At 42.0% G+C, this 8,711-nt stretch overlaps 1 non-coding gene across 1 annotated transcript; it reads left to right on the top strand.

The window, feature by feature from the left end:
• On the top strand, positions 1-163 carry LOC138058470 (U1 spliceosomal RNA). The gene has a single exon (XR_011133992.1). It is a non-coding gene; the product is annotated as a U1 spliceosomal RNA (small nuclear RNA).
• The last annotated feature ends 8,548 nt before the right edge of the window (positions 164-8,711 follow it).

Below are 8,711 nucleotides of genomic sequence, written 5' to 3'. Positions count from 1 at the left end.
AAAGTTACCTGACGCGGGAGGCACTGTAATCAGGGAGGCAGTCTTCTCAAGGTGAGGCTCTTTCATTGCACTTCGATTTGGTTGACCCTTGCGATTACCCAAATGTGGGTAACTTGAGCGTATAATTTCTGGTAGTGGGGACCTGCGTTCGCGCTAGTCCCCACACCAACCCCCGTGGCAAAGTTGGTTAATGGGAAGGTTTGTTGGTATTGTTTTAGGCAGGGCAGGGCAGGAGATGCAGTGGTAGTGTAAGGACTACGCAAGGTGAGTTGTATTTGTGAAGTCCACTGCTGAAATTCTAGGTGAATGTTGGGTACTTGGTGCACTGCAAAACTGTGATTTTATTTCTTTCATTCTTGGCCGTAGAGAGAGTGAGACGATGTGTTTATTTCACCCGCATTGATTAGCGGCACCTCCATCGATAGACGAGTGAGACAAGAAAATGCCAGCGGGTCGAGCTGTTATCCTTTTGCATCGTTTGGAAAACGTAAGTGGATGTGTGTTTGTACTGCTCCATCGCCCATCTATATGCGTGATCGATTTCTTTTGCGTTGTGTTATGTTGTGTTCTGGAGAGCCGGTTTTGCATTGAGTAACTGAGGACCCGCCAGATCAGTTGGTGTTACATTTCTGTGGCCAACACTTTGTGGTTTCTCTATGTTATTGGTTAATTGAATTGTTATCATAGAAATAAAATCTTTTATGCTCAGGATAGTCTCTTATCCACCCTTTGAATAAGTACTGTCCATGTTGAGCAGGGAACAGTAAGACTTTGAAGTGCACTACGTCACATAAGTCACGTTTTTCGCAAGATGAATGTTATAGTGTTGTAGCCTTCGTTGTATACATATCATCCGGGCTAGGTTAACTTCCATCTAATGCATAACAGTGCATGCATTTTTTACCTGTCGTATCCTGTTCTTAGCTCACACGAAAAGATACGTTTAATGTCATAAACGTTGGATTAATAAGATCTCACGCGCACGCGCTCCCTTGAGAATAAAAGTTCCACTTTCTCGTGTGAACTATTTTGTTTTTGTTGTATGTCTTATTTTTGACATATCGTTGGCATGTTATGTTCAAAAAACCTGGTTTGAAATGTTCTTTCATGGAGGAAACTGAGATTATTTGAGATAATCAAGTGTACAGAAGGAAAAAGGGAAGCCTACAACACGGTGTTTTCCCTGTGGTATGGTCGTAGACAAGTAATTTGCCGTGAAAATTAACTTCGTTATAAGGGGGAAATGAAAACGAGGTCACAGCAAGCACAATGTGCATTTGTCCTCTTGCCGTCAACGCAAGTGCCGTGCAATGGTGGTGGCTGCTGCCCACTGTACAAGGGCGATCGTTGTGTGCCTCGCTTTCAGGTTGGCTTTGGACATTCCTTCCTTGGCACGGATTGTAATCGGACCACCATATCTCGTGGCCATGAGACTGGGAGCACCTTGTCGGCTGTGAGCGTCTATAGGCATTGCTTCTCGGCCTTTTGGCTAAGATAAGTGCCAATTGCACCTTACATCAGAAGCTGTGCCTTCATCTCCCTTCCTTGTGGGACGAAGAAGAAGAAGATGAGCGATTGACGATTCTGTTTCTGTTGTTTCTGTAGTTCTGAGACTTCTGTGGATGCTATGGCCTGTCCCTCTTGGGCTGACTCTGTTGCTGATGATCCTGCTGCTGCTGCTGTGTCACCTGAGTTATTTTCAAAGAGCCTTGGTGGTGATATACCGCTCCCACATGTTTTGGCCGATCTGATGAGTTCTGGTGTCCGCTTTGATGCGGTCGCTGCTGAGCGATGGTCTACCATCGGGAACACCATGTGCCTTAACAAGGACCTGTCGGTGTATTTTTCCTGCGAAGCAGTTTCTCATAGCCAGGAGATCCTCGAAGGGTTTGACGCAGCTGGTATTGACATAGACTTTACCTCTTCTGTCCAGTTTCGTCGCTCAAATCGGACTTGGATTGTCACATTTAATGACCATCCTGCTAAGAACGTTGCATTAGGCATAGATGACATCATCATTTGTGGGTGGCAGGTTCTTCTTGGCGAGTGTGAAAACCGAGTTCAGTTAATTAAGGTCTACGGAGCTCCGTGCGAAATGCCTGACACAGTTTTAATTGACCGCTTGTCGGCCTACGGCAAGGTGTTTTCTTTTCGTCATGACCGGATGTCGGATAACCTCTTTAATGGAATTTGTACGGCAAAGATGAGTATGAACAAAGACATTCTATCATGAATTCACATTGCGCGTGAATTTATCCGGGTCTGGTACCAACCTAAAACGTGCCGTCTATGTGGTTCCCATGATCACCTTGCTGGCAAGTGTGATTTGTTTCGTTGTCTTAATTGTGAGCTGCCTGGCCATCGTGCTGTCTTGTGTCTGTTGCCTGTTATGTGTAGCGTGTGTTTAAAGTCTGATCATCGTTTTCGGGATTGTCCTTTCGTTGTTTTTGGTGGTAATATTTCGTCTGTTCGTAACTCTCATCCGTCTACTTATGCCGATGTTACCAAAGTGGTCTCTGTGTCTCGCCCGCCGCCTGCTGATGCCCCTGTACCCGTGTTAAAGGATCCTGTGAAGAAGAGTGATGAGAATCACAAGAAAGCTGAGGTTAAGAAGAACGAGGTCAAGAAGAACAAGGAGGACGAGAAGATTGAAGAGGACGAGATGGATGAAGATGAGGAAGATGAGGAAAATGAGGATGATGAGAAGGATGGAGAGGATGAAGATCATTTGTACGAAGGTACCTGGTCCCATGATTGTTCAGGGGTTCAAGAGCGGGAGCGTGACTCCTGTGGGGGCGCCGGTTAGCGTTGCTCTCCTGGCGGCTGTGCCTCGGGTGTTTCTGCCCAGGTCCAGCCACAGGAGCGGCAGCATGAGCCGGACCGCTCCTGCGGGGGGTGATCGCGAGTGTTCCAAGACCCCTGGGCGTGAGGACCGGCAGTCGCTTAGTGATGACAAACGGGGTAAATGGCAGATAGTTAGCAGGCGTCGTTAGTATCAATACTCAAATTACTGACACTGACTTTCTATGCGTGCGGACTCGGTACACCCGCAAAACGTTATCTTTTTATTCGTGAAATCTCCTTGTTGTCTTTTGATCTGATCCTGCTCCAGGAGACACGTGTGTCGTGTGGAGCAGGCTAACGAATTTTCATGAAATTGGGCTGGAAAGTGCTATTGGTTGTTTGGGGGCGCCAGGTCGGCCGGTGTGGGCCTGCTTGTCTCCCCCTCCTTTCAAGGTTCTGTCATTTGTTTTACTTTTGATTCTGACGGTCGCGTCATTAGTGCACTGATACTAACGGGCTCCCATCAAATCAATATCGTTAATGTGTATGCTCCAAACACCGTTTCGGATCAGAAAGCTTTTTTTTCAAAATTTGCATACTTTTTCCTTTCCCCTATTCGTATTATCGCCGGCGATTTCAACTGTATTGATAGCGTGCTGGACCGTTTATCGTCTTCTAACCTATCTCTTCCGCATAAGACTATGCTTCAGTCCTTTGCCACTGATTGTTCTCTTGTCGCTGTTTGGGGTAGGCAAAACCCTCGTGGAGTTTCTTTCACCTGGGCCAATGTCAGTTATACTCAGGCTTCGCGTATAGACCGTTTTCTTATTTCCCATGCTCTCCTTTCATTTGTTCAGAACAGCGGTACTTTGCCGTGCGCTTTTTCAGACCATGATTTCGTTTCCCTGAATTTGACTTTGGATGGCTTTGCATGTCCCCGAAACGGTGTTTGGAAGTTTAACTCCAGTCTGCTTTCTGATGACGACTTTAAGTTCAAAATGTCTATTCTCATTAATGCTCAGAAATAGCGTCGTGCTAATTTTGCTTCCCTTGGTGCATGGTGGGACAATTTGAAATTGAATATCCGTAATTTTTGCATTAGCTTTGTCCGTGAACGGAATCGATTAACTAAGTGTTTGATTCATGCTAAATCTGATCTGGCTTTCAGTGATCACTCGGCCTCAATTAGGATTCGAGATTTTGAGAGCGCTCTCTATTCCCTTATTTCGCGTGAAATGGAGGGCGGCAAAGTCCGATCACGTGCCGAGTGGGTGGAGGAGGGGGAGAGGCCCACACGTTATTTTTTCCGTCTTGAGAAGAAAAGGGCCGAGAAAAATTTCTTTGATTGCCTTCTCGATGCTAATGGTTTGGAGAAGACAGCTCGTGCTGACATTGAATCAATCCTAGTTGATTTTTATAAGAACCTTTATGCTAAGGATGCTCTGGACCTGCGAGTCCAGGCCAGTTTAATCGATGATCTAGAGTTTTCCTTAACTGCCTCCGAATGTGAAAATTGTGAAGGCGAGTTTTCTAGTGAGGAACTTTTCTCGGCCCTTAATAGTCTTCAGACTGGGAAGTCACCTGGATCGGATGGCCTTCCCACTGAGTTCTACATCGCTTTCTGGGAGGACCTTGGCGATGTTCTCACTCGTGTTTTAAATGAGTGCTATCACCGGGTTTCTCTCACTGATAGTCAACGTGGGGGCTCTTACGCCTGGTTTTTAAGAGAGACGACAATCGCTTACCTAAGAATTGGTGTCCTTATTTCGCTCCTCAATACGGATTATAAAATTGCTTCTACCCTTGCAAAATGAATTTCAAGCTTTCTGTTAGGTTCTGGAAATTTCTGGAAATTTCTAGAATGTGACAGCTTTATTCCAGAATCAAATTCCAGCTTTTATTCCAGAAATTGTTTTCAAGTTTTTGCAAGTTTTGGGTTCTTTCAAAAGCTGGAAATAGCTTGAATTTGATACATCTATCAGGTGTTGCCAGAAAATGACAGTTTTTTCTAGTCTTCATTTCTTGTAGGAAACTGGAAATAAACTAGCAATAGTCTACAGCTTGTTAACAATTTTAACATTTCTCAAATGAAATAAATTTATAGTTTATTCTATAAATTCAACTCTTTTCAGATAAAAAGTTAAAGAAATGTTTAGCATGCAGTTTCTTAATATGTATAAAATTTAAGAAGAAAATTCCCTTGTAGAACCAGACATATGTGAAGGCTATGTAAAGTTTATCGTATAACTATGTTGAGCTATATAAAGGCTATTTACTGCTCCTTACGTGCTATGTAATAACTATGTAACTTGCTACATTACATAGTTCAGTCTGTGTAAAGCATAATATTATGCCATTAATATTGCAATACTATTTAAAGGTCACATAGCTCTCTGAAATATAGCTTATGAATGTGAATGTGATATCTTTCGAGTTAATAAATTTACTTAGCTTACGCAATGTCCTTTAAAGGCTCCAAACTTTGAAAATAAAAGCACTCTGTACACGGAGAAATAAAAAAGAAAGCTTTTATTCCGATGTATTCAATACATGTAGATTGTGAGAAAAACCAATGAACGGATTACCTTGTTTGATGCTCTCTGAGTCTCATAATCGGCCTTATTCCAAAAGGAAAATGATGCATTACTCTCGAAAATTACACACTCCAAGTCAGCACTTAATCCGTTCAATGAACTCCAGTATCTTTCAAATCTTGCCCCTTGTCATCTTCCGCCATCTTGGATAACACGTAAGAGACCGGACTGGGAACTAGTGAGTCCTTTTCGTTTTGGTCAGCAGTCAGGAGTAACCAGTCCAGCTCTTACAGGTTTCGCGCGGTTGAAACGTTTCATCTACAATCACGCTTTTGTGGTGACGATTTTTTTGTTAGTTTTACTCTTTAAATGCTGATCCAGGCAAGGAAATGCTTACAACAACTCAAGTAAAAAGGTAAGCGTTAACTAGAAGCGAATAACATTTGATTTGATGTCTTCAAAATGACGAACGATTTACACGCATGTAGAATTCACATTTTCACACCATCGAGTCAATTTGTGAAGCAAGGAGACTCAACTTGGCTTAAGCAAATTACATGATTGCATACGATTGACAATTGATTCCTTCTTGTAAAACACTAATTTCTGTCACTTTACTATGGTAATCAATGCAGAAAATGCCTGAGAAAGCTATTATGGACGTTTGTAAGTAGAGACCCAAACTTATGAGTCTACTCTTCACACACTTTTAATTGTAATAGAAATTATCAGCGATTTAGAGGAACCACTACATGCATCATTGAAGTATATGTACTGTATTTTTTTTAGTTGCCATGACAGAGTATGAAGAGACACTCCTGAAAAAAATTCTTTGATGGGACAGCAGGGAACCGTCCTTTACAGCAGACAAAAATGCTTGTAGCAGCCAATTCTGTCTCCTTAACCAGTTATTGTTTGATGTATTTGGGGATCCCTCTTTGCAGACTTCTATATACATGTAGTTCTGTGGTTTATCTGAAATATTTTAAAGCTTTTTTTGTTTTTAAGTGTAAAACAAGAACCCAATCTAAAGATTTTGGCATGAGTTAAATGTTTAGGTTCATGCAATAAAAAAATATAACCGCTTTCAAATCTGTCGTCTATTTTTTTTGTCTGTGAGCTATGGTAGTATCTGTTAATAGCTTGCCTACAATCGATTTTTTGTAGTTTCCAGCACATTTCTGATTTGCTGGAATATTATTTTATAGGAGAAGGATAATTATGTACATGTATGTGTTGTGTATTTTCTGTTTTGAATCTATGTAGAAACTATGTTGAAACTATTTTTATCTTTGGACACAAAAACCCCATAACATACTTTTACATAATTATGCTATGTAAAGGTTCCATTTCACTAGCTAAAACATGATGCCTGTTTTTGTTGTGCATAATTGACTGCTTAGAATAAGAATCTTAGTGAAGTTACTTGTAATAAATTTAAAAAGTTACCAATGGCTGAATTGCCTTCAAGGAATAAAATTAAGTGCTTGGAAAAGGCAGAGGAAAATCATGAAAAACTGGAATATCCTTGAAAAAAGCTGGAAAATTAATACATGATCTTCACATGCTTTCATTTAATAGCATGCAGGAATTTTCTAGAAAAATCTAGAAAGCAGAATTTGTAACAAACTGGAAAAAGCTGGAAAAAACCTGATTTGACCCCAGATTATGATTTCTGAAAAAAAGCTGGCAATTTCTTTCCTCATTAGCTCATTAGCATGTTTCATTAACATTGTAGAATTTTCTAGAATTTTCCAGAAAAGGAAACTGGTAAATTCTAGGAATTTCTAGAAATATTTTCTGTCATATTCTAAGAAAAATTCTGGAAATAACCAGAATATTCCAGATTTGTTTTGCAAGGGTAAGACCATCACCGAGCGTTTGAAACCCGTGATGGAATCCATCGTTCATCGGGATCAGACGTGCGGTGTTGTCGGAAGATCGATTTTTTCCAATTTACAACTTATCCGAGACACCCTGGATATGATTGGCAAAACTAATGAGTCTGGAATTCTAGTGACTCTCCACCAGGAGAAGTCTTTTGACTGCGTTTCCCATCCTTTCTTTATGTGTACCCATGTAAAATTTGGTTTCGGTCCTTCTTTCTGTAAATGGGTCAGTCTTTTCTACAACAATGTCTTTTCTCGTATAATTGTCAACAGTAATCTTTTGGCCCCAGTGTTTCTGGAACGGGGAGTGAGGCAGGGTTGTCCCCTGTCTTCTCTACTTTATGTACTCGCCTCTGAAGTCCTCTCAACCCAAATTAGGCGGTGCGATCAGATTATCGTTTTCCGGCTTCCGGGTGCTTCCGGACTTCAATTTAAAATTTTGCAATATGCCGATGATGCTACAATATTTTTAAAGACTGAAAGCTCTCTTTGTCGACTTTTGGAAGTTATTCGTAGATTTGAATTGGGTTCTGGCACTAAACTTAATACCTCAAAGACTGAGGCCATATGGCTCGGCCGATGGCCGTCACAGGGGGGTTCTCCCTTTGGTTTGAAGTGGGTTCCCAAGATCAAGATCTTCGGTGTCTATTTCGTTAACGGCTTGCTCTCGGTGGAATCTGATAATTGGAAATCCAAACTCCGTAAACTTGAGACTCTCTTAAACCTGTGAAAACAAAGGGAGCTTTCATTTGTCAGTCGTGCCATGATTGTCAATGTTCTTCATGCTAGCCGTTTCTGGCATGTTGCTAAGATTCTCCATCCCCCGCGATGGGTTTGCGATCGTTTTCACCGCTTGGTTTGGTTTTTTATATGGAAAGGGAAGATGGAGAATGTAAGCCAGCAGCGTTGTTGCGCCCCATTAAAGATGGGGGGCCTCAACGTTGTCGACTTCGTACAAAATGTATGAGCTGCGCCTTTCTTGTTTTTCTTCTCTGCGTGATAGCTTCGGCTGTTAAAAATGGCACTTTCTAGCTCGCTATTTTCTTGGACGCCACCTCGCTAAGCTTGATCCTCGTTTCTCCTTTTCTTCGAATTCTGTTCCTGTTTCTCCCAAGCCCTCCTTTTTCTATCGTCTCTGTCTGTCGGTTTTTCAATCTTTGTTCCATCGAAATGGTGCCCTGCCTGATGATTTGTCCTCTAAGAACATTTTCTCTCTCCTCTATGCTTTTCCCCGACGTGTGCTGGCTACTGGGGCGACGTTGTTGGCCGCCCCATTAATCGGTGGGCCTCGGTGTGGCGAAAGTCCCGTTTGAAGTTTATTGAAAATAGAAAACCTGATTTGATTTGGCTTCTTTTACCTGATGCGGTCTGCGTTCTATATAATCTCAGGGCCTGGGGTTATATCGACGTGGACCTTTGCACGGTTTGCTCGCGACCTGAAACTGCTAAACATTGTTTTGTTGATTGTCGTAGAACTGTGCGGGTTTGGAACTACTTTGCAGCT

The sequence above is a fragment of the Montipora capricornis genome, chromosome 7 (assembly GCF_036669925.1).
Source record: "Montipora capricornis isolate CH-2021 chromosome 7, ASM3666992v2, whole genome shotgun sequence".
NCBI lineage: Eukaryota > Metazoa > Cnidaria > Anthozoa > Scleractinia > Acroporidae > Montipora > Montipora capricornis.
This window is presented reverse-complemented; position numbering and strand designations above follow the sequence as displayed.